General features: G+C 37.5%; 1 pseudogene; it reads right to left on the bottom strand.

Annotated features, from left to right (window-relative positions):
• Positions 1–723: 723 nt before the first annotated feature.
• On the bottom strand, positions 724–27322 carry LOC150034224 (uncharacterized; annotated as a pseudogene).
• Between the last annotated feature and the right edge of the window lie 556 nt (positions 27323–27878).

Genomic DNA, 27878 nt, shown 5'->3' on the forward strand with positions numbered 1-27878 from the left:
CTTGCTTGCTTCAATCTTCAATTACAACTTGGTTTCAACTCTATTGACTCCAATAAAATTATAGACTCTCAAGCACACGTTAAAGCTCATAAACCAAGAGCCAATTACAATTTTAACTACTGAATCAAAGAGAATTCTAATTCCAAAGTTGAATTAAAAACCATATCAGTCATCAAACATGCAATGCTAAAAATCCACCCACCAAACTAAAATTAGCGTTAATTGAGTGCTTAAATCATGCTCTATTACCAATTGATAGGAAAAACATGCACTTGTGCTTAAATCATACTCAAACTCAAATTAACGCTGTCATCGTTCGTATGGATGGCTTCGGGTAATTGCATTTTCACGAAAAAGAACTAAATTTTTATTAAAAGGTTAAACGTTTTATTTTGCTCGTTTACAAATGTTTTATTTTGCCCGTTTATGAACGTTTCCTCTTCTCCAAACCCTAGCTGTTTTCCATTATTCTCCTTCTTAACAAGTTCATCAAGTCTGAGAGAGACAGATCTAAACACGTTCCTTCTGCCGATATTTTTTTCTCATCTGTTATGAGCACTTTTCTTCCCATTCTAGTCCATTTTCCAGCAAGTGCACGCCTGAATTTTGAGGCCATGTTAACCTTGGGGAGAAATTAGTAGCATTGAGGTCACACCGTAATCGCATTTAGGGCAATGGTTCCTCCATAGCACAACAACTTTTCGTGACATTTGTTCTAACAATTCAATCACATTCTTCATTCATATCAATTTCATGAACCATCGACCCTTATGGTCTTCATTAATGTCCTCATGATTTCTTTCATCATTTGAAGGTAGTAATATCTCATCATCATCATAAGGCTTGAAAACTCAAAATTTGTGTTTGAATGAACTCTTATAAAGTTATGGAGTGCCATTGAAATAACAACAATTTTTACTTGTTTGTCAAATGAAAAACTATGCATTTGTCAAACAATTTTCCATCTATTCTTCCAAACACCAAATGTTCTATCAATTATGCATCTTAAGGAGGAATGTCTATGGTTTGTTTCTTCATACCTCTTGGTTGGCTTCCATGTCAAAAATGAGGAAGATGATATCCCTCATCTTTATAAGGACCTAAATATCCTTTCATTTGTCGATAATCAGAATCTACCAGATAATATTTTTCTATAAAAACAACAAAATAAACAATAATTAATAGAAATAAATACTAATAAAAATGCGATAAACATTAATGTATCCATTCATTCTAACCTTTAGGTGGATGTGGAAATCCTAAATGTAGTCTTCTTAATGCCTCCACAAAAACTCGAGCATCATGAGCATCACCTTCCCATTCGACCCAAATAGGTGGATGTGGAAATCCTAAATTTAGTCTTCTTAATATCTTCACAAAAACTTGAGCATCATGAGCATCACCTTCCCATCTGGCCCAAAAAAATGTAAAATACATGTTAAAAATCACATATAGCTATAATGTTTTGGGTGAAATACCTTTTCGACCAACGTACGATATATGTTTTCCTTTAGGTGTTACTATCGATATATGAGTACCATCAATTGCCCTAATACAATCTTTGAAATATGGCTAATATTGAGGGTCTTTCTTAATTTTATCAGAAACAAATTTGAAGTGGGATTTGTTCGCTTGATTACATCTACAACCATACGACAAATAACATCTAGAACTGTTTTAAACCACCTTGATAGGTTTCACTTGAGTGCTAAAATCCCTCTTGATTTGTTCTATTTGTTTAACCATGACCTAAGGCAATAAGAACATTGCTAGAGCCTCTTCCATAGGCATAAGTTTAGCTTTATTGAAGTCAATCATTATTCAAGTACTACTAACAATTTCTAAAATATATGTTTTTCTATTCTAAATTGTTGGTGACATCTATCCTCATAACCATTCAAGATCTCTATAAAAAACTTATGACCAGTATGAAAAGACGTCCTACAAGGCTCTTTACAAATATGCATCACAAAATGATGAACTACAACACCATATCCTACTTTTACTAATTGATCAAGCTCATAATCAATATCACTTACATAAAAATCATTGTTGTCAATATTTTAATAATTCCGGATATGTTTGTTATCTATAACATTTTTACTACAAATTTTAGAAATATATTCACATATTTTATTATCTTACATGAAAATATTATTATTATTTAATCAATTTGGGTAAAAATTAACTTTGAAATCTAAATTTAAGATTTATTGAAAGTATGAAGACTAAAGTTAGACAATTGAAAGTACATGGACTAAAATTAAACAAACTTCAAAGTATGGAGACAAAAATAGTATTTTAACCTGTTTTTTTCATAAACATTTCCTTGTTCTTTCGTTCTCTCAGCTCTAGTTCCACTTCTTCTCTAAAACTTCCTTTCTTTGTCTTCGACAACAACACTATCTGGTGATAATGGGAAAGTGAGCAAGAACAAGAATAAAAGCTAGAAAGTAGTTCGGAAGAAGTGAACAAGAATGAGAAGAAGAACAAGAAAAAGAGGCCATCCATATAATAATTACAAAGGAAATGTACTACTATTGCCAAATTGATGACTAAAATTAGGCGAACACAATATGCGATGCATGTCTTAATTTATGCGTTAGCTCTCATGCGCCAGTGGTATTGCGTTGGAATGGAAAATATGCATTGATCTCATATGCAATGACCATGCGTTCCTGTCACAAGTTTTCTTGTGCTCTCGCCAACTATAACGAGAATGCAAGTTTCTCGGGTGATCCGAGGTCGAACTCGGGGACTTATAGCTAAAGGGTATGCGGTGATGTGTTTGCAGCGGGTAAATAAAAGAATGATGAGGGTGATAAGCTAAGCACTACTCCTACTCCCAACTAACAGACAAAGCAGTGGAAGTGTGAATGAGAGGTAGAGACACGACAACGGTTGACGTGTAATAAAATGCATGGAAAAATAGATAAAATGGTGAGGATGTCTTCATCGCAACCCTAAGCTTGACCGCAAGGGTAACCCCAGTCAACGCAAGCTATGCGATCATGCTACACACACTTATGCCTAATTCTATGACGCATGCGATATATATGCGATAGTGTCGAGAGGCCTTATTCGTAAGTCTCTATTCTTGCTCATGTGCTCCCACATATAAACAAGATGACCACATACCACCATATCCTACTTTTGGACGCATGCAATATCCTATCCGTAGGGTGCATACGCTATGTAATAGTAAATGGAGCTTATTCCTAATTTTCCCATTCTTGCTTATGCGATCCAATCCACTCTCTCGAGTCTTAGATTTAGGTTTTAGAGTACTCTCCCGCCTAAATGATGAATGATGTGCTCATAAGACAAGGTAATCGCATAAACCTTGCTGACGTAAGATTATTCCTATCTCTAGTGAACACTTACTTACATTGCTTAATGTGACCAACCACTTACCCTCCCGGGCAGTTAGTTGTTGTTGATTCTACTCATAGACAAGCATTGCGTCTGCTTATAGACAAGTGTTGCTACAACTTCACATTAAGCAAATAAGGTTTTCTCACAACACTCACGCAATTCACACCTCTCGGTGGTTTGCTACATGCTTCATATCTCTATGCCGCATGATTAAGTATGCGATACTCTAGCAATCTAACTCAGTGATGCAATGAAAATTAAGGATGCTAAGTAAATGAAGATGAAGATGGAGTCGAAGGAAAATATAAGAATGTATTGCTCACAAAATGTATTAATTCTTTAAGCCAAAATGTAATTCTTCAAAGAGATCTTTTCTAAGCTTAAATCTGGCAAGCCTCTGCTAAAAAACTTTTCTCATTCTCCGCAACTTTGCATTTAGCTTTTAAGGATGCGTTCGTTCAAAAAAATTCAAAGCTTTGCAATTTTTATTAGAATGCGATGTTGAACCTGGTTACGCTCTTCGTTTTAGCTCGCCCCCACGTCAACTTCGGTTGCGTTCCATATTCAACTCAACTCTTGTCTTACTTAATTTTGCTTGATTTTGTGCTAGACAAAGGAGTTGCGCTTATGCGTTGATCCTGGTGACTTACTTTCGTTTTGGCTTGCCCCCACATGTGTCATGCAGACATCCAACTACGGGTAAGTGCCTTTCACAACTTCACTCTTATCAACATGGGTTTCCCCATTGCGTTGACAGTGGAGTTGATATTCCAATTTTATTTTTAATAGCATCGCAATGTAATGAACATATTTCTCCGGGACTGCTGCCACCCCTAAACTTAGAGGTTGGCAGCCTCTCGTTGCAAAGCTAAAGACAAACTTAACAGGAATACGGTGACAAATGTTTGAATAGAGATTTGCACATAATAAAACTTAGATTGTCAAAATTTGAAGAAGCTATTAAAAGTAAGGGGAGCCTTGCGATGCTTAGTTGACGAATGTAGTGAATTATACGTACCATCATAGATGCATCACAAAGGAAAGCAATCAGACAATGAGAATTTCAAAAGGATAATGCATAAAAGATAACAAGAAAGGGACCTTGAGTAGAACACACTTGCGACCATGTTTTATACTTCATGCGGTTGAAGCCATGCGTTGAAGGATGGAGGGAATTCTTCCATTGTACTGCGCACCAAGGAGAGTTATTGTCGCATCTACAAGGAGTACACGTACCACATCTAATAAAACAGCCACATATCCAAAATAACAATAAAAATAAACTAACTAGGAAAGCAAGGTAAAGATAGAGTAGAAAACGTCCCTGGAGGAATTGGAGTGTTGTCACCGTAAGGAGTCTTCCATGCAGATGATTGCTCTCAACTACTTAGGTCAAGAAGCTCATCCTGACGATTAGAACTTCTGGCAATTGTTGGGCGTATGTTGGCCACCATGTGCTTAGAATTACCTTCAGCTCATGCGACTGATTGCCCTTCTATCTTAGGGTCAATACTGGCTTTCGACGCATCGCCTACACTTCAATATTGTTTGAAACTTGGTCGCACAAGCTATAATACTTCCCAAGGTAAAAAGGTTACTGCAAAAACACAAAACTCAACAAACAATTAGCTGCCAAGTCCTCGGCAACGGCGCCAAAAACTTGATGACTAAAATTAGGCGAACGCAATATACGATGCATGTCTTAAGTTATGCGTTAGTTCTCATGCATCGGTGGTCATGCGTTGGAATGGAAAATATGTGTTGATCTCATATGCAATGATCATGCGTTCCTGTCATAAGTTTCCTTGCACTCTGGCCAAGTATAACGAGAACGCAAGTTTCTCGGATGATCCGAGGTCGAACTCAGGGACTTGTAGCTAAAGGGTATGCGGTGATGTGTTTGCAGCAAATAAATAAAAGAATGATGGGGGTGATAAGCTAAGCACTACTCCTACTCCTAACTAACAGACAAAGCAGTGGAAGTGTGAATAAGAGGTAGAAACACGGCAACGGTTGACGCGTAGTAAAATGCATAGAAAAATAGATAAAATGGTGAGGATGTCTTCATTGCAACCCTAAGCTTGACCGCAAGGGTAACCCCAACCAACACAAGCTATGCGATCATGCTACACATACTTGTGCCTAATTCTAGGACGCATGCGATGTATATGCGATAGTGTCGAGAGGCTTTATTCTTAAGTCTCTATTCCTGCTCATGTGCTCTCACACATAAAAAAGATGACCACATACCACCGTATCTTACTTCTGGACGCATGCAATAACCTATCCGTAGGGTGCATATGCTGTGTAATAGCAAACAGAGCTTATTCCTAAGTTCCCCATTCTTACTTATGCGATCCAATCCGCTCTCTCGAGTCTTAGATTTGGGTTTTAGACTATTCTCCCGAGTATGCCTAAATGATGAATAATGCGCTCATAAGACAAGGTAATCGCATAAACCTGGCTGACATAATATTATTCCTATCTCTAGTGAACACTTGCTTACATTGCTTAATGCGACCAACCACTTACCCTCTCGGGCAGTTAGTTGTTATTGATTCTACTCATAGACAAGCATTGCATCCGCTTATAGATAAGCATTGCTACAACTTCACACTAAGCAAATAAGGTTTTCTCACAACACTCACGTAATGCCCTCCCAGTGGTTTGCTACATGCTTCATATCTCTATGCCGCATGATTAAGTATGCGATACTCTAGCTACAAAGATAGATAATTGAATCCATAATAACACATAATAGTGGATTAGCCGAGATTCTTAATGTCGATCGACGCAAACTCGGTTTCGCATGAATTCCTAACATAATCGCCGCATATTTTACTTAACATCTCTCATAATTCTAAATAAAAGGCCTATAATGATGTGCATTTCTGCTTGTCATCACAGATATTCAAATCTTCATCCTTTATTTATGAAATTAAAAACAAACAAACAAACAAAACATAAATCATTGATGTGATGTGTGTGTCCTAACTTAAGATTTCAAACGCTCTCAAATATTATTCAAAATCTCAGTAACAATCCGACAATCTTTAAGTGATTACTACTGTCTCCGCCAAAACCTCCGACGGCACCAAAAGGCTAGGGTATTTATTCGTAGCTTCTAGTCGCTTGTATGCCTTTCAACTATTTCCTCAGTTAGCCACAAACCAGTCATCAGATTAAAATCATCTTCGGTGAATGTTACCTTCTTCCTCAATATGTTGAAGCTTATAACATTTGGGTTATCATCTTGAACATCCTTAACAAAAAAATGGTGAAATAGCTGCCCATTAAACACAAGGTCCACGTCCAGCAATGGACTAAAGCATGTTTTCCTAAACATGTCCATCTAATATTTAGTAAGCTTCTTCTTGATCAGGTCATTCATTTTGTGGACCATGCAATAGACAATAGTAGGAAAATATTTATCAACAAAGACTGAATGCGTCATCTTAGCAAACTATAACAAACATATACAACATGTAAGTGTGCGATCGTTTTATAAAAGTTAGGCGATCATTTCATAAAATTTGGGTGATTGTTTATAAAGGTTGATTGGTCCTTTAACAAATATTAAACAAAATTTTTATATCATTTAGGCGATCTTTTTATAGTTTGTGATTAATCATTTAATAAAAGTTAGGTGATCGTTTAGAAAACAACATGGGATCAATTTCGACGAGCTATACGAACCCAAAACCCTGGTGCTCAAAAGAACAAAAAAGTCAACATGCATTAAAGGATAAGAACAACATAGTTTAGGTCACAAGAACAGCGGAAAATGGGAAGAAACAACCGACAAAAACGTGATAAAACACGTTTGGAAGAAGATCAAGGACGTCGAGAGACATTGAGAGAAAACATAGAGACAACCACACAATGAGAGCGAAAATGAAGAGAATGTGAACAATCTCTTAGTAAAGTAATTGAAAAGGCACATGTCTTCCATGTTTTAATATTGAGGGTAAAATTAGTATTTCATATACGAAAAAGTGTTGGGATTGATGCCCTAAATCTCGTAGAGTCTTATAGTTTGTAAGCATTGTATGAACAAACATTTCTGTAATTAATAATATTTGATATGTTATTCACTTTGTCTATGAAATATATGATATTTTAGTTTTGCATTAACCAAAAACTAATAAACTAACATCTAAGGTTATCGTTGTAACTTAAAAATGTATGTGGAGACATACAAGTAGATCATGTATAACTGATAACGTAAAAGGTCTGTAGTATATGGATAAGGCTGGGTACCTTATCCTGGTAACGCTATGAGTATGACCCGCTTTGTAGGTGTTACAAATATTGTAAAGTACTACAAATGATCTAATCCTGATCATTCATGTATTAGACATACGAATGGGGATATTCTATACAAAACAGTTTGTATAAGACCGGACCAAAAAATGTTTAGTCTAATTATATAACGTCGTTCATAATAGAGGCTTTAATTTCACTAGGATGACCATAGGTAACATGACCTTAATCCCGAGTAAGTTGTGAACTCTACCTATGAGAGCGATCATTTGATTTGTATGGGTGAGAATGGCTAGATCGCCGACTCAACAGGCCTACCATTTTGGGGATTCGTCTGATTGGGGAGCTGGAAACTCAGCTACACAAGATGGAATTCACTCCTTCCTCGAAGTAGGGGCAAGTAGATAAATTGCTCCCTAAAGAATTGATTCCGGATCTTGAACAATGTAGAGCCACACCCTCTCTTGGCCAGAGAAGGATTTAGTCATAACGGGACTATGGTATATTGTTAATTAGAGGAATCAGTGGTACTTAAGAAGTTAGATGTAACTACGGGGGCAAAATGGTTTTTTGGCCTAGCTATACTTAGGAGCAATTTTTGAAGGGACATCGTACTATTGATTGGTTATATCCAATGGACACAGAAATATATTTGTAGTACGAAGAGTGCAACTGTCGATCTTTAGTGGAGTGCTCGACAGTTAACGGATGGTGGATAATGTGATTAAAGAGTTTAATTAGTTATTCACGTACCGTTGGAGCTTCAAGCTACAGGTCCATAAGGTCCCCTTTGTAGCTCAAAGGATTTAAGTTGAGAATCAGTTTTTGAGTTAATTTGAAATGTTCAAATTAATAAGAGGGAATTTAATTATATATGATATAATTGACATAATGTATATGATACATTATAGTTTGTTTGGAGGAATAAATATTTGAATATGATTCAAATATGTTTTCTATGAATGAGATTCATAGTTGTTAAATTTAATATAAATATGATTTATATTAAAATGCCATAAAATAGAGAAAAATAACTATGGTTTATATATTATATATGATGCAACATTAAAACTATAGGTTATAAATATAATATGATAAGTTGGTTATCATATTCATTTATAACTATTAATTATTTGATAATTAATTCCCTTTTTCTCTCTAACCACACTTAGTGGGAAGTTAATTGGTTTCGTGGCTTTTGGAATAAAATGAAATATGATTTTATGATTCAGTAGACAAGCATTCACGTTTTGAAAGAATACACGATTTTCTTAGAAAGTCTAAGTGATAGACTTGATCGCCTAAATGATTGAGACTGTCTTGCTATGCGATAGCTTTGCCTTCCCTCGATCATCTTCTTCCTCCAACTCCAAAAACACCCTCCTAACCAAAATAGTCAGAGCTCACCACTTCTAGGTTCTCACACCAAGAATACCAAGGTAACTAAGTGGTAGTGTCCTCCTTTGGTTCGAGTTTGGTTACTACTTGCTCGAGGAGTGTTCATGCTTGTTCGACGCGTTTGTGAACGAGTTAGTTTGAGAGATTTGCTTGAAAAAAAGTTCTTCAAAAGTATAATCTCTAAACCTTGTTTCTTTATTCCAAAGCATGTTGTAATTTATGTTTTATGCATAATCTGTTCTATATTGTTGTAAATGTTTATGTTCAATCGAAATGAGATTTAGACGATCCGCTTCCACTCAAAGGTTCTCTGTAAATTCAAGAGTTCCTTCAAAAAGGTCATTGGCAAGCAAGTTTCTAGAAAGAGGTTAGTCATAGAAAAGTTTTTGGGTTTTGTGTCATTTTGTGAAATTTTCAAAGACTCGAACGATTTTGTTTGGGTCCAACAGATGGATGAACTTATTTGAGGGGCCCAAATGAAAAATGGCCCAAGATTAAAAAACAAATGAGAAGTGGGCTTCTGCTTACGTCATTACTGTGTGAAATTACCAACTTGACCCTAGATGTGTGAAAGGGCCTGCTGCTCAGAGTCATTCTCGCTCCATTGCACTCCTCGATTCTTGCTATCGCTCACTAATTATCGCTCTCACTCCCCATCATGCTTCTTGTTCTCACTTTCACATATTTACTCTCCCTATCGCACCCCATCGTGCTTCCTAATTCTTACCCTCGCTCTTGACGTACTCCTCGATTATCGCTCTCGCTCGCTGATTCTCATTCCCCAATTCTTGCTCTCGCTCCTCATTGCAATGGAAGAAGAAGACAAACTCATAACCAACCTAAAGTGAAAATGAAGGTGAATGTAGACGAAGACAAATACAAATGCACGCAAATGTGAAGATGAAGACGAACGCAAACGAAGAAGAACCAACTAAAAGAGGAAGAAGAGAAACGAAGAAAAAATACAGAAAAAAGGAAGAATAAATGACGAACAAGAAATGCAAAAAAAATGAGAAAAAATAAAAAAGCTGAAAAATTAAGAAGTAAGAATAAAAAGGAAGAATGAAGAAGGGTCAAAGTAACATGGTGATGATATCAGTAAAAGGCCAAATATTATTGGTTTTTATATTTGAGAAATTTGTACGGATGGCCCATTTTGGGGGGCCCAACTAAAAAATAACCCACATTGGAGGAATCACTAAAATTTGGCCTTTTGTTTACGTCAGTCGCCTGTAAAATTACCCAACTGTCCCCAAAGATACGCACAATTAGCCCCCCCGACATCCTAGTCTCGATTCCCAATCTCATTCCCCATTCTTGATTCTTATTTTCCGATCCCAATCCACGTCATAATGCACACTTCCTGATCCATTCCTATTCCTAATACTCTCTCCCATTTTCAATCCTCTTTATCGATCACGATGTTGATTCCCATTCCCATTGGAAATTAATGTAGTGTACGAAACTAACAAAGCACGCAATCATATCAAATCAATTTAATGAAACTTGCTTAAGAAGCATCGTTCAAAATTCAAAGAACACAAAATATTTTGTTTGATATCTATTTCTAATAAAGAATTATTATGTCCAAATTTTTTGAAGAACCCATATGTCCAACTGAATGACGCTTAGCATCCCCAACAAACAAAGAATCAATATTATATTAAATAACTAAATATAAGTTGCTGGACACAAGTAAGTAAATGCAGAACTTCATATGCTTTATTTCGTACTTATTCTTTTTTCAAATATAAGACATATCACATTTTATAGGACGTAAACGCTGTACATGACCTGCTATTAATAAAAACAAGCATGTGTCGAGGAAATGTAACAATATAAACGACCACTAACAAGATGAAATATGGGAACAGGTAAGGAATGAAGGAGGTACAGGAACAAGGACCGAGATCGAGTAACGGGGACGATGAACAGGACTGGGAACGAGATTGAGTAATAGAAGTGAGGAACGAGAGCGATATAAGTGATCGAGAAAATGATATAATTGAATTGATTCTCATGGTCTATTTTTTTATATTATTTTGAAGGATGAATACAAAGCAGTTATTCATTTGACATGATGGAAAATGGAGTGACAGTAAACAATGCTATGAGAGAGGTCGTTTGAAGGGCATCGTGGTGTCGAGGGCATTGAGGTAGGCTGAATTTGTTGGGATTGGTGTCCTAATTCTCCTAGAGTCTCGTAGTTTGTAAATTGTACACATTGTTATGAATAAAATAAGAGTTATTTTATTTGGCATTTATTCATATCCAATAAATAAAACTCTGTGGTTATTGTATGTAAACTTAAGCATGTATATGAGATATACAAGTGGATCATGCCTTAAGTGATAATCTAAATAGGTCTATAGTATAAGGATTAATGAGAGATACCTAATCCTGGTGACACTATGGATATGGACCGCTTTATAGAGGTTTACAAGTGTTGTGAACTACTACAAATGGTAGTGTTGGGATTGGTGTCCTAATTCTCCCGGAGTCTCGTTGTTTTTAATTATACACGTTGTTTTATGAATAAAATAACTATTGTTTCATTTTGGCATTTACTCATATCCAATAAACAAAGCTCCATGGTTATCTTATGTAACCTTAAACATGTATATGTGATGTACAAGTGGATCATGCCTTAAGTGATAACTTAAATAGGTCTGTAGTATAAGGATTAAGGTGGGATACCTGATCCTGGTGACACTACGGATACAGTTCGCTTTGTAGAGGTTTGCAAGTATTGTAAACTACTACAGATGGTAGATCCTAACCATCATGTAGAGACGTGCGAGCGGGGGTGTCCTATACAAAGAGTTTGTATAAGACCGGACCACGAGATGACTAGACTCTGTATATAACGCCGTTGATACTAGAGACTTACATCTCACCTAAATGACCATAGGTGACACAACCTCAATCCTAAGTGTTTTGGAATTCCTGCCTTTGAGGGCGGTTCTTTGATTAGTATGAGTGAGAGTGGCTAGATTGTCAAGTCAACATGCCTACCTTTTTGGGGACTTGTCTGATTTGGGATCTGGGAACTTAATATACAAGATGGAATTCACTTCTTTCCCGAAGTAGGGATAAATAGAGAGATTGCTCCTTTAAGGACTGATGATGGGGCTTGAACATAGTGGCCACAGATTCTCTTTCGAAGAGAGGACTCGATCATAGTAGAACTATGACTTATGTTCATTAGAGAGGTCAATGGTACTTAAAAAGTTAGATGTAACTACAGAGACATAACGGTTATTGGCCGAGCTGTATTTACAAGCGATTTGTAAAGGGTTGTTGCACTATTGATTGGTTAAGATGGACACATAATATATTTGTGGTAAGAAGAGTTCAGCTGTCGGTCTTTAGTGGAATGCCTGACAGTTAACGTATGATGGATCCCGTGACTAAAGAGTTTAGCCAGTTATTCACGTACTGTTGGAGCTTCGAACTACAAGTTCACAAGGGCCCCTTAGTAGCTCAATGGAGTTTCAGTTAAGGATCAATTCTTGGTGTTGATTTGAAATGTTCAAATTGACAAGAGGTAATTCGATTATATATGATATGATCGGTATGATGTATGAGATACATCTAGTGGAGGATTAATGTAAATAAGATTTACATTAAGTACCATGGAATAGAAAAAGAGTTATAGTTTATATGTTTCATTAGATGAAATATTAAAACTATAGGTTATAAATATAATATGGTATGTTAGTTATCATTTATATTTATAATAATATTAATTATTGGATAATTAACTATTTTTCTCTAATAACTAGTTGAGTGGGAGGTTATTGGTGGTTTCATGGTAACCGTGAGATAAAAGAAAAAATGTTTTCCTAATTTTAGTAAGAAATGAAAAAGCAATTTTTTGAGATTTCCAATCTCAAAATTACTCACGAGAAGTTGACAAGTAAATTGGATTTACTAAGTGACAGCTTGGATTTAGGAAAGCGATTGTGGAGTGTTAGTAGGTGACAGACACTCAGCTAAGCGATAAGCTAAACGATCGCATAGCTTTTGCTAGAAGATCGCTTAGCTTTTCCTAAACGATTGGGCATCGACCTATACGATAGGTTCTTCCATCTCCCATTTGCTCAACATTTACACGATTGTGTGTCCTCTGGTGTTCTGCCTCAAACAAGTCAACACAGAGCCCACCCTTTGGATTCTCACACCGAGAATACTAAGGTAGCCTTCTTGGTGGTGTCATACTCAACTCGACACTGTCGAGGTTCTATAAAGGCCATTCATGTTGTTCGGGGTGTTCGTGACTAAGACGATCACTTAGTTCGAGTGCGTGGTGTTCGTGCAGTGTAGCGGTCGCGTTGGAAAAGCGTTCGAGGTTGCTATGTTACTGTGATCGAGCGTTCGTGATCAAGGATCTTGGCGATAAGTCTGTAAAAGTGTGTAGTGTTTGTCCTTGATCTTTTGTATATCATCTGTGATTTTTGTAATTAATGCATAACTGTATGTTTTTGTTTCTGATTGTAATTGTAAAGTTCTTATACAATTGTAATTTGGAATGATCTTTCCGCTGCTTATAGAAATCCTCATGTTTGGTTTTCTTCAGGTAGATCCTGACCATTCATGTGGAGACATGCGAGCGGGATGTCCTATACAAAGAGTTTGTATAAGACCGGACCACGAGATAACTAGTATCTTTATATAACGTCGTTGATACTTAAGACTTACATCTTACCTAACGACCATAGGTGACACAACCTCAATCCTAAGTGTTTTGGGAACTCCTGCCTTTGAGGTCGGTCCTTTGATTAGTATGGGTGAAAGTGACCAAATTGCCAACTCAACATGCTTACCTTTTTGGGAATTTGTCTTATTTGGGAGCTGGGAACTCAGTTACACAAGATGGAAATCACTCCTTCCCCGAAATAGGGATAAATATATAGATTACTCTCTTAAGAGCTGATTCCGGGTCTTAAACATAGTGGCCACAACTTCTCTTTGGAAGAGAGGACTCAGTTATAGTAGGACTATGACTTATGTTAATTAGAGGGATCAGTGGTACTTAAGGAGTTAGATGTAACTATAGGGGCATAAAGATGATTGGCCTAGCTGTACTTACGAGCGATCTGTGAAGGGTTATCGCACTGTTGATTGGTTGATATGGACACAAAATATATATGTAGTAAGGAAAGTGCATCTGTCCGTCTTTAATGGATTGCCCGACAGTTAATGGTGGATCCCGTGACTAAAGAATTTAGTTAGTTATTCACGTACCGTAAAAAGCTTCAAGCTACAGGTTCATAAGGTCCCCTTGGTAACTCAATGAATTCAAAATCAGTTCTTGGTGTTGATTTTAAATGTTCAAATTAACAAGAGGAAATTTGATTATATATAATATTATCAGTGTGATGTATGAGATACATCAAATGGAGGATTAATGTAAATGAGATTTACATTAAGTATCATGAAATAGAAAAAGAACTATGGTTTATATGTTTCATGAGATGAAATATTAAAACTATAGGTTATAAATATAATATGGTAAGTTGGTTATCGTATATATTTATAATAATATTAATTATTGGATAATTATATCTTTTTCTCTAATAACCAATTGAGTGGGAGGTTATTGGTGGTTTCATGGTAACTGTGAGATAAAAGGAAAAATGTTTTCCTAAATTTAGAAGATTTTCTATTGTTTCCATTCTAAAAAAGGAACTCACGGATCACTGTCAAGTGAAATTGGTTTCACTAAACGATAGCTAAAAGAGAGACTAAATGATCGTGGAAGTGACACTATACGATAGTTCACTCAGTTGATCGTAGTTAAACAATCGCAGGGCATTTCTTAAACGATAGGTTGGCCTTCTTCTACACGATTGAGCATTCATCTATACGATAGACTCTTGTCATCTCCCACTTGCTCAATCATCTACACGATTGTTACTCCTCCGGTCTCTTCCTCTAACAAGTCCACACAGAGCCTACACTTCTGGATTCTCACACTGAGAATACCAAGGTAGCCATTATGTGGTGTTCACTCAACTCGACTGAATTTGAGGTTTTGAAGGCCGCTTGTTGGGTTCGCGATCTTGGAAGATCGTTGTTTGTTGATCGTGTTGTGTTGTGTTCGTAGTGTTCGAGCATTTGTGTGTTGCTGTCTTGGAGACTAAACGAGCGTTCGTGACCGAGGGAGTTTGAAGAATGAGTCTTCAAAGGTATGTATAATCTTTCCCTTGATTATATTATAAGCATTTTGTAATTTCGTATTGTGCATGACCGGTTAGTTTTCTTTCTTGAGTGTAATTCTGTATGTTCAATTTCAAATGGAATTTGGAATGATCATTCCGCTGCTCATGGAAATCCTCATGTCTGATTTCCTTCAATTGGTATCAGAGCCAGGTTGTTCTGATATTCCAAATTTCACTTCCGTTTGAACTTCTTTTGCAGTTGTGGTGGGTTTTCTGCATTTGCGTTTAAGTGTTAAATGCATTTGTGGATGGCGTTGATGAATGTTTACGATTTAATGGCCTCTGTTTAAAACTTTCTTTTATTACAAAGTATTAATTTGTAAGGGCCCCTGTGTTTTTTGGCATAATTAACATGCAATCGAGTCTGTAATTTAAAGTGTTTGAGTTTTTTGAGTCATTCGTGATGAAGTTTTGAAGCATGGAGATGCAGTTCTTAGTGAGGAAGAAGACCAAGAGCTGGTCGTGTTGTGTAGCCTCAGGTAAACGATCGTTGGGATTTTGCTAAACGATCATGTAGATTTTTCTATGCGATCGTGTAGTATTTACTAAACGATGGGGTAAAGTGTTTGCTCTATCGCATAGCATTGTTTGCCCAATCGCATGGACACTAGAGGTAAACGATCGAGTGGAAGCATTTGATGCTCATCGTTTAATAAAAGACGCGCACACTAAACGATCGTGTAGTTAGCATGCCTCATCACATAGTTACTGACCACACGATCGCGCAGTATACAATACCTAGGTGCTCACTCAGTGATCATTTAGACAATTGTGCTTCATCGCATCGTTGTCATTTAGACGATCGTTTAAGGTTTGTGTTATCCATTGCGTGTTTCACGACTGCATACCTTATGCTTCATCATATAGTAAAAGGTACACAATCGTTTAGCTCTGGAAGCATTGGTAAACGATTGAGTAAAGCATTTACTCTTTCGTGTAGGCGATCACAAGGGATTTTGGTACACGATCAGCAAAGACATGTTCCTTCGCCTAGACAGTTCAAGACCCGGTTTGCTTGTTTGAACCGATGACTCTTTGCTTTTGTAATAGTTAGCTTTAGTTTTGTAGATTTGAGGCTAATTATCCTGGTTCATCAAATTTTGCTTAATATACATGAGATGTATGTGGTTTATATAGCATAATGTATGACATATAGATTTGAAACCCACCTTAGGTTGTGCAATTATTCATGCATCATGTATTCTAAGTGTTATAATATGGCATGATGAAATTACAAGAAAGCATGCACATGCATCATGAAATATAAGAGTTATATTTATGCATGCAATAAGCATATTCATGCATCCTTTATATTATAAGAGTTATAGGATAAGGGTGAATGGAAGCATGTCTGCTTGGTCTGTTGCTGTTTTGTATAAGTGTTATATAAAAAGTAGCAATGAAAGAACAATGCATGGAGCATGACACCTAGGCTATTTATAAGTGTTATGAATGCCTTGTATGTGTTTGCTTTGCGTTGTGAATGGTTTTGGTTGTTTCTATTATAAGCGTTATAATGGAAATTAGAACTAAAATCGATAAGAAAGAGTTGCATGCAAATTTAGGTAAACTCATGTTTTAAAAAGGTCTTAAAATTGGATTGAGATAAATCTAAGTTCAAGGTTCTAATGGGATTAGCAACTTAGTTTAATCTTTTTAAATCGGTTTAATAGGATTAAATTGATTGGCATAAAAGATTAAATTTTTATTAAATCTATCTATAAGGGACCTTTTGTCTAAGGTAGGTTCTGTCTAGGCTGGGGTACTTAAGCTGATGGAAACGACACACTCCTACTTGGGAACCTACTTGGAAAGATGAATTAGATATATTTTCTCCAAACATGCGATAGGTGGTCAAAGACTCCATTAAAAAGTTTAATGGATGATGATCAAAAGTTGTTTCAACTATCCAAGGTAAATGTTACTCTTGGGTAAACCTAAAATGTCACTTAGTTAAAATTCTTAGCCATGTTTTTTTAAGTAAACTAAACCCTAGGTTATAAAATACTCAGTGGGAGGAAGAGATATATATGATATGTCAATTATTCCACTCAGGTTTCTCCCTGAATGTTCACACTGTGAGATTCATGCTTGGCCTCGTGGTACCTTGGGAGCATCCCCCTTCAGATGGTATTTGCATGAGTCAATATCAAGGTGGACGAAAAGAGTGTTTATAGTAAGTGGGTGAAGGGTGTGTGTCAACACGTCTTACGGTCTCTTTTATTGGTTCACACTGTGAGATCATTCTTGAACTCCCTCGTGGCACCCTAGAAGCGCCCCTTTCGGATGGGTTTTGTGCAATTGGTCAATATTAAGGTGAGCTCCAGAAATGGATAGGGCCACTTTAGTTTTTGCCCCAATCGAATTTTTTCCCTACGGATTGGTTGCTTGGGGCTGAACTCTAGGGCCTAAAATGGTAGGTCACACTTATAGGAAATTGTTAAGTAAGTTAATGATTTCTTGACCAAATCAATGATGGCTAGCTGTTATAGAAGCAAAATGTTTTCTGGTATTAATGATTGGTTGAGAATGTCTCAATTCAGAGGAGGGATAAATTGACCACTCTTCGGCGACTTATGTCCTAAACCTTTAGAGCATCATTACGAAACTAGATGTCACACGGGGTTTATGTTAGTTTTGCTAAACCGTATTGGATATTATATGTTTTTCAGCGGGTATTTGCTTAAAACCTAACGTAGGTCAATGTGTTTTTGTTTTCAGCAACATGTTTGATTTTTTGTTAAATGCCTCTAGTTTGATCGATTTCATACAGTGGAAAGAGTCTTGTAAAACGTATTTCGTGGTAAACAACCTCAAGTTTGTCATGGTTGAAGAGTGTCCTCAAGTCCCGACCCTTGATGTGTCACGAAGTGTTCGTAATGCATATGAGGTATGGATGAAGGCTAATTCCTCGGACCAACTTCACATATTGGCTAGCATACCTGATGTTCAAAAGGGTTGAAAACATGGTCATTGCACGTAAGATCATGGACTCATTGCAAGAATTGTTTGAACGTCAGTTCTTACTTTTTAAGCACAAAGGGATAGATGACAAAACTGAAGGAACTCTTATTCAAAAGTACCTATGAGCGGAAGCGGATCTTTCCAATTTATTGTGACAGAATTACCGCATATACATTCAAACATACTTTCATAATGCTAAAGGGATCAAGAAATCATACCAGCTAAAGATTTCTCGAGTCTAAAGTCCCACCGTCTACCTCGAACAGAAGGAATTGGAGAAGATAACATCACTTAGAGCCCTCAATATTCTTAGAGTGAGAATCTAAAGTGTGGACTTTGTTCTGATTTGGTAGAAGAAAGGAGGAATAGCAACTGTACACAATGATCAAGCAAGTGGGAGATGTGGACGTCTATTGCATAGACAATATGCTAGATCGTTTACGTAAAGTGTACGATCGTATAGTAAAAGTAAGCGATCGTCTAAATGATCGTGTAGGAAAAGGTAAATGATCATCTATACGATCGTGTAAGAAAAGGGTGAGCGACCGTCCAAAACAATTGCATAGGAAAAACTAAGTGATCATTTATACGATCGTTTAGTAAATACCGGGAGCTAAACGATCGCTAAGTAAAAAGGTAAACGATCGTTTAGATAATAACGCGCAATGGTGTAATTGGTATGCGATCGCTTAGCAATATCGTATATATAAGCGATCGTGCAATTCTATCGTATAGGCTGATTTTCTAAATGATCAATACCCACGCACACCGAGATCAACATACCGTCTGCTATTTATAATGCACTCATCCATTATTTTAAACGAAGAGGCGCCTTCTCATTTCCTTTATAACTGTCCAATTAATGTGATCTTATCACATTCACAACTTATAAATTAATATCAAATATTAATTATAATATTTTTTCCTCTACTAGATATAAATCATATTTATACCCAATTTCCTCCAAATTAATGTAACTCATACATAATGTTAATTATATCATATTTAGTTAACTCATTCAATTATATCATATATAATTGAACTCCCTCTTGTCAATTTGAAAATTTTAAATTGACCCAAAAAACTGATTCTCAACTTGTATCAAAGCTACTAAGGGGACCTTATGAACCTATGGCTTGAAGCTCCAACGATACGTGAATGGCTGACTAAACTCTTTAGTCACGATATCCATCATTCGTTAACTGCCCGACATTCCACTAAAGACCGACAGTTGAACTCTTCTTGCCATAGATATATTTCTATGTCCATTGGATATAACCAATCATCAGTACGATGACCCTTCACAGATGCTCGTAATTACAGCAGGCCAATTTACCGTTTTCCCCCTATAATAACATCTTCCTCCTTAAGTACCACTAATCCCTCTAATGAACAATACAACATAGTCCTACTATGTGTGAACACCTCTCGGGCCATGAGAAGGTGCGTGGCGCCACATCGTTCAAGCCCTGGAATCAACCCTTAAGGGAGCTATCTATCTACTTACCCCTGCCTCAGGGAAGGAGTGAATTCCATCTTATGTAGCTGAGTTCTCAGCTCCCAAATCAAACGAATCCCCAAAATGGTAGGTTTGAGTCGGTGTTCTGGCCATTTGCACCCATGCAAATCAAAGAATCGCCCTCAATGGCAGAAGTTCCCAACTCACTCAGGATTGAGGTCATGTTACCTATGGTCATCCTAGTGAAGTGAAGTCTCAGTTATGAACGGTGTTATATAATGAGGCGTTAACACTTCGTGGTCAGGTCTTATACAAAATCTTTGTATAGGACGCCCCCACTCATATGTCCCCTACACAAATGACCAGGATTAAATCATCTGTGACAAGTCAGAACACTATGACCATTCCATAAAGCGAGTCGCATCCGTAGCGTTACTAGGATAAGGTTTCCCTCCTATATTCATATACTACAGACCATTTTGGTTATCACTCAAGACATGATCCACTTGTATGTCACCACATACATGTTTAAGTTACATATAGATAACCAGAGATTTTAAGTTTATTGGTTTGTGGTAAAATGAAAAACATCTAATTGTGCAAAGTCAAGTAGTGAAGTAAATATCATTTATATTATACATCACAAGTGTTCGTACAAAGTTTCAGACTTTAGGGCACAAACCCCAACAATCTCCCACTTGTCCTAAAGCAAAGTGGGGAGTACAAGTAAATAGGCACAAAACAATAAACTAGGGCATAAAAACCCAATGCAACAAAATCTCCCACTTGCCTTAGTTCAGCCGCGGGCGGTCTTGTAGACCCATGCTCTGAAGGTGACCCTCAAACACTAGCTGTGAGAGCCTTCGTAAATGTATCAGCAACGTTTTGCTCCGAGGCGATCTTCGTGACGATCACGTCTCCACGATGCACTATCTCGCAGATCAGATGATACTTCCGTTCTATGTATTTGTCGCGCCTATGACTCCTGGGTTCCTTGGAGTTCACCACAGCAACACTATTGTCACAATAGAGGGTGATGGGCCTAAACATATCTGGAATAACTTCCAGCCCTGTCAAGAACTTTCTGAGCCAGAAGGCCTCTTTAGTAGCTTCATAAGTCACTACGTACTCGACCTTCATCGTGGAGTCGGCGATGCTCCCCTACTTAGTGCTCCGCCACACTACAACTCCTCCATTAAGAGTAAATACTCATCTTGAAGTGGACTTTTGAGAGTTCTTATCAGTCTGAAAGTTAGAATCCATGTATCCAGTAAGGATTAAATCCCGAGACCCATACACGAGCATGTAGTCCCTCGTTCTCTAAAGATACTTGAGGATGTTCTTAACTGTTGTCCAATGACCCTAGCCTGGGTTAGAATGATACCTACTGACTATTCCCACAGCATAGCAGATGTCTAGCCTAGTGCAGAGCATCACATACATTAAACTGCCAACGACAGATGCATATGGGTCCCGTCTCATGTCCTAAACCTCTTGAGGCGTCTTAGGACACATGTCCTTAGACAAAGTGACTCCATGCTTGAATGGTAGTAAGCTCTTTTTGGAGTTCTGCATCGAGTACTTGAGCCAGATTTTGTCAATATATAATGCCAGAGACAGCGCTAGCACTTTTTTCTTACAATCCCGAAAGATCTGTATACCTAGAACAAACTGAGCTTCTCCCAAATCTTTCATTTCATTTGGAACTGGGTTGCTACCCAGTTCTTAACTGTAGTCAGTAGACCTACATCATTCACAATGAGTAGTATATCTTCTAGATATAATACTAAGAAAGCTACTGAACTGTTGACTATTTTCTTGTAAACACAAGGTTCATCAACGTTTTGGTCAAAACCATACAATTTGATCGCAGCATCAAACCGAATATCCAAGATCGAGATGCCTGCTTAAGCCCATAAATGGACCCATTCAGAACAGCCGTCTTGACGTCAATTTACCAAATCTCTTAATCATAATAAGTTGCAATGGAAAGGGGGATGCATATCGACTTTAACATGGCAACAGATGAGAAAGTCTCTTCATAGTCGACTCCCTCCACCGGGGTATAATAAGCTACAACAATTGAAAAGGATTTTTAGTTTTCTCTCTCAGCAAAAAAGAAACTCACTGGATCGTCAAGTAAATACAGATTTACTAAACGACGGTTGGGTGAGCTAAACGATCATGCAGTGGCAAGCTAAACGATCGTGCAATATTTATTAAACGATCACTTGCCCAAAGTAAACGATCGTGTAGAGTCTGTAGGCGATAGACCGAGCTAAACGATGAGTTAAACGATCGCATAGCTTTTGCTAGACGATCGCTTAGCTTTATCTAAACGATTGAGCATCGACCTATATGATAGGTCTCCGCCATCTCCCACTTGCCCAGTCGTGTACGTGATCGGTACTTCCTCCTTCGTTTGCCTCATACCAAGTCCAAATAGAGCCCACCCTCTGGATTCTCACACCAAAAATACCAAGGTCGCCTTATTGGTGGTGTCAGACTCAACTCAATACCGTCGAGGTTTTCTGGAGGCCATTCGTGGTGCTGTGGAGGTCGTTCGTGTTGTGGAAGAGTTCGTGACCGAGGAGATCGTTCAAGACGAGCGCGAAGTGTTCGTGCGGTGTTTATTGTTGTGTTGCGGCCGTGTAGATTAAGCGTTCGAGGTTGCTGATTGTTCGAGCGGTCGCGCATCAGAGCGTGGAGACGTATCTTCAAATGTGTATAGAGTTTGCTCTCTGTTCATTTGAGTTTATTCATGCTATAATTTCTGTATGAATTGTATAACCGTTTGTTTTGAAGTCGACTGTAAATTTAATTGTTCATTCATGATTGTGATTTGGAATAATCTTGCTTCCGCTACTCATAGAAATCTCAATTTCGATTTCCTTTAATTGGTATCAAAGCCAGGTTCTCTTATATTCCAAATTACAGATCTAAATTGAATGCATTTTTCAGTCGCGGTGGGTTTTTGTATTATTGGTTAATCTTTTTCTACATTTGGGGATGAATATGATAAACTTTTCGGGTTTAAATTGCCTTTTTGTTAAAGCTTTCAGTATTACAAAGTATTAATTGTAAGGGTCCCTATGTTTTTGGGTGAAATTAACATCGTAATCGAGTATGTAATTCAAAACGCTTGAGATCATCGAGTCATTCGTGATGAAGCTTCGACGCATGGCGATGCAGTTCTCAATGAAGAAGAAGACCAAGTGTTGGTCGGATCGTGTAGTGTTGAGGAATCGCTGATAGGTATGATTGATGATATTCTATGCTCGAAATGATGCATACTACTGCTAGATATGCGTTAATTATGGATGTTCACGTAGTATGCAATGCGTTGTCACAAGTTTCCTTACGATGGAACCAAGTGTAATTCCACCCAAGTTTCTCGGTGTGATCCGAGGTCGAACTCAGGGACTGTTTTAGGTTATTGTGATACGTTCATGATATATGCGACCAGGTTTTCAATCTTTAAAAATGTGTTTGTACAGGTATATAAATTGTGATAAAATAAAGTAAAGCAGTAAAGATGCGATAATAAAATAAAATACAATAAACCTAAACTAGATGATACAAGATACAGGCTTCATGTTACAAGATGCTGGGGTCAAGGTTGGCTGTGAAAGTTCAAGTCTTATGAACAGAATAGAAAGAGAAAGATAAATAATATAAACAGCGTAAGTTCTCAATTGCGTTGAAGCTAGGAATATTGTTTCGCTCTTCTCTTGGCGTACACCTTTCAGTGATCGGCCACGCTCCCACATGTCTATGGTGAAACAGAGAATAATGTAATGAACGCAAGGTTCCTTCCATGTCTGGAAGTACTACTCGTTTTAGTTAACACATTCTTCTAACCCTCTCTCGATAGATCAGAATGGCATCTTCACTTCTGCTCTCACAGGTGAAGATGTCGTCTAACATGCCTTAGCTAAATGCATTTTATACCTTTAACACAGATTAAGTACTTGTTTGATTCATATTAATTGTCAGGGGATTAAAAAGACATCATGGAGAAAATGATTAATAGAGGAACGGAAATAGAAAAAGAATAGTATATGAAATCTATCAAAACGTTTAATATATCTATTAAGCGTTTGATACATGGTGTGCGAATGAAAAGATAAAGAGAAAGTGAAATACAACGATGAAAGAGATAGAATAGATACAAACAAGTGCCAATGTCTTGGCACTGATTCGATGGAGATCTGCTTACCAGTTAGGATGGATTTGATGGTAGGGAGAGCTTCCCTTTCAGGCTCGCTCCACCGGTAGTACAGATCTATGCACAGAGCTTCCGATCGGGTATTTGGCAGAATAGATCTAGATTCACCTCTTGGCCTTATCTCGTCTTCTTCCCGGATTTCTTCACTTAAGCACTCAACTCAGCCTTTTCTCTCAACAGTTTAGCAGCACTTAGCCCCGTATCAAGTAGCATGAGTTTTCTCTGATATAGGGTATTTATAGGTGCAGGTCTTTGACTCCAACCTTGTGATCCCCACTGATGGTTATGGTAATTCCAAGATGGAGGGATATTATTTCTTCTGTTATGCAATCAGATCGTCAATTCTGCACAACCGTTGGTTGTACACATGTTTCAATCCTCTGCTTTTCCATTGCTCAATTGCATCTTTCGATCGTGGATTTGCATACAGTGTTGTTTTTATTACCGCATGCGGTTGAAAGTCAACTCTGGATCGACTGTCGCATTGCGCCGTCATTGCAGTGATCGTCTCTTCATTGTTGATTGACGGGCGCAATGTGACAGAGATGCGTTTATCAGTTTCTCGTGAACCTTGAGCGCAAGCGGTGACTTGGTTTCCTGCAAAACAGAGTAAAATTCAGCTTTTCCTCCATCTTTATGGTGTTAGTGGGTGTAATTGCGATCATTTATAATTATTGAAATTCTAAGCTAATCTTCATACAATCGGCCATATTTACTAACTTTTGGCCGTAATATCTAGATAAGGTGGCATAAATAACTTGTATTTCTACAAGATATCACACCCTTAAATTTAGATATATGCTTGTCCTCAAGCATATCTTCTACTAAGGCAATCATACTCAATTCCTATCCTCTATTTTTGCGACGATTGGTTGCTTCGAATGTTACACTTGGGCACATTTCTTGACATTAAACTTTCCTTCTATCCTTGCTAATTCTTAGCAAACCCTACTTTATTCTTCTATATGACAAAATTCTGCTCAAAGATGCTTTTCTAGTTTTCAAACTAGAATATTTATCTCTTCTTTGTCAAAACAACTTGATGTATTTAAATGCGTTGAGCAAAACTTTGCACCATTTATTCACTTAGAGACTATTGATCATGATTACACTCTTCATTTTGGCTTATCCCCACGGGTGTCATGCGGACATCCAACTATGGTTGTGTGCCAATTTCAACTTTAACTCATGACATTCAGAGGAGTTCTCTTGCATTTTATTATTTTTTGTCTTTTTTCATGCTGCGTTGTTCTTGGAAACCCACCTTCGTTTTGGCTTGCTCCTACGGATGTCATACGAACATCCAACTACGAGCAGGCTCCTTTCACAACTAAACTCTTATTAGGTTGGGACAGTTTGGAGGTTTTCCCTTGCGTTGACATTGGAGTTTTGCATAATTTTTTTTATATATGAAAATAGACGCATTTTCTTAAATACTGCATATTCTTGATCTCATATGCTCAGACCTTTCCCACCCCCAAATTTAAAGATGAGCAAGGCTCTCATTGCGTTGTTTTGATAGATTAGACAAACACTTAGAAGAAAATTGCAAAAAGAAGGTTTGAGCATAACTTTGAAAGATAAAAGGTAAAGTACTGCCAAAATAAGAATTAACTAAGTGTTAGTCAGAAATTACTAAGTATGGGAAATGTTTCTAAGTATAAACATATAATACATCATAGCAATGCAATTAAGATCTTAAAAACAAAAGATTAAGAACATTACAAAAATTGGCAAAGGAAGATAAAGAAAAAGGGCTCAGGCAAAAAGTAGAGTGAATCATGTACTCTAATTGTATTGAATATTAACAAAGTGTACAAATAAGTATAATTGAACGCATTATAAAAATTTTATGTTGCCTGTACAAGAGTCAAAGAATTTGATTAACTTACAAATTTCATTCAGAAGGGTGCATGATTTAAAATTCACACCATGCTTCCAATAAATGCAGATACATTTTTGCCGAGGACGGGCAACACGCATACATCTCCGCAACACACCTCTTAATTAAATACATTTCTGGAGGATACCTCAACATGGTGCATTTAACTAAGGATAGGCAAAAGACATAGATGTGTGCAACACACCCCTCACCGCAATGCATTTGGGTGTATTGGCTGCACAGTATCGCTTGGTACCACTTACTACACCCATCCTCTCATAGTTTACTTTCCTTTCTTCTTAATTCATCAAAAACGCCAGTCGAAAAGACCTTGCGGTGATTTATCCAATCATTCACAACAATTATATGACCACTGCTACTAAATTTAAGATATGGAGAGACATGCAAAATTAAATTGGAAGGAAATACAAAAACATTAAAGACTGATTCTACTAGACAGTAATTGACGGAATTTAGAAAACGGTAAAAGAAAGCTATAAAGAAAGCAAGTAACATAGGTAGGAAGTTCGATTGAAAGAAGTTCTTAGAGTTACCGCAATCGCTTTCCCTGCAAGCAGTTTAATCCTACTTGCTCAAGTCAATGGTGTCCATGTGCCGATCGAAGTTACCTCCATAGTAGGGTTTGATCTGCTGACCATTGACTTTAAATGCGCTGCTCTCGTCTAAATTTGTTAGTTCTACTACACCTGAGGAAAGTTTATCTTGATTCGGAATGGTCCAGACCAGCGAGACTTCAACTTTCCTGGGAACAATCGCAAACGCACGTTGAATAGTAATACCTATTGACCTTCGGTGAATGTCTGGTTGTTTATGCAGTCATCATGCCGTTTCTTTGTTTCCTCCTTATATATCTTAGCATTTTCATAGGCATCCCTTCGCCATTCGACCAACTGATTCAATTGCAACTTCCGGACTTTCCCTGCACTGGCTAAATCAAACTTCAGCTTCTTGCATGCCCACATCGCCTTATGTTCCAACTCAAGCGGCAGATGACAAGCTTTTCCGAAGACCAGGGTGTACGGAGACATGCTAATTGGTGTTTTGTAGGCAGTCCTGTAAGCCCATAGTGCTTCATCAAGCTTGAGTGACCAATCCCTCCTGGCAGTATTAACTACCTTCTCCAAGATAGTTTTAATCTCTCGGTTAGAAATCTCTGTCTGCCCATTAGTTTGTGGGTGATAAGCAGTTGCAACTCAATGGCTGACGTTGAATTTAGTTAACAAGTTGGCAATTATGCGGTTGATAAAGTGAGAGCCCTCATCACTGATTAAGGCCTGTGGCATCCCATAACGAGCAAAAATGTTCTTCTTCAGAAACTTCGCCAAAGTGGCAGCGTCATTCTTGGCACATGCGATGGCCTCAACCCATTTCGATACATAATCAACTGCAACCAGAATATATCGATGACCTTTGAATGGTGGAAACGGGCCCATGAAGTCAATTCCCCAAGCATCAAATAATTCAACCTCTAATATTGACGTCAATGGCATTTCATTTCTTTTAGACATATTCCCCGTCCTTTGACACCTGTCGCATTGCACAATATGAGCATGGGCATTCTTAAATAGTGTTGGCCAAAGGTAGCCGCTCTGTAAGACTTTTGTTGCGGTCATTTGCCCCCCAAAATATCCTTCATATGGGGACTCATGACAGAGCTCTAAAATGTGCTTGGCTTCATGCTCAGGAACACACCGACGTATTATATGATCAGGTCCTTGTCGATATAGGAATGGATCGTCCCAGAAATAAAATTTGGAGTCATGTCTTAGCTTATTCTTCTGCTGGTATGTATAATCATTCAGCAGTTGACCGTAACCTATGAAGTTTACTATGCTCGCATACTAGGGAACATTAATTTCTACTGCCATCAGCAGCTCATCGGGGAATCTTTCCTCAATATCCTTTTCTGTCCCTTGAACATCACAATTTTCCAATCTTGACAAATGATCCGCGACTTGGTTCTCGGTGCCCTTTCGGTCTTTAATTTCTAGGTCAAACTTTTGCATCCTTTTGCATCCTTCTTCGTCATTAAATACTTAATCGTCATTAAATACTTAATCTAGG

Source organism: Benincasa hispida, chromosome 9 (genome assembly GCF_027475165.1).
Source record: "Benincasa hispida cultivar pf3 chromosome 9, pf3_genome.v1.1, whole genome shotgun sequence".
NCBI lineage: Eukaryota > Viridiplantae > Streptophyta > Magnoliopsida > Cucurbitales > Cucurbitaceae > Benincasa > Benincasa hispida.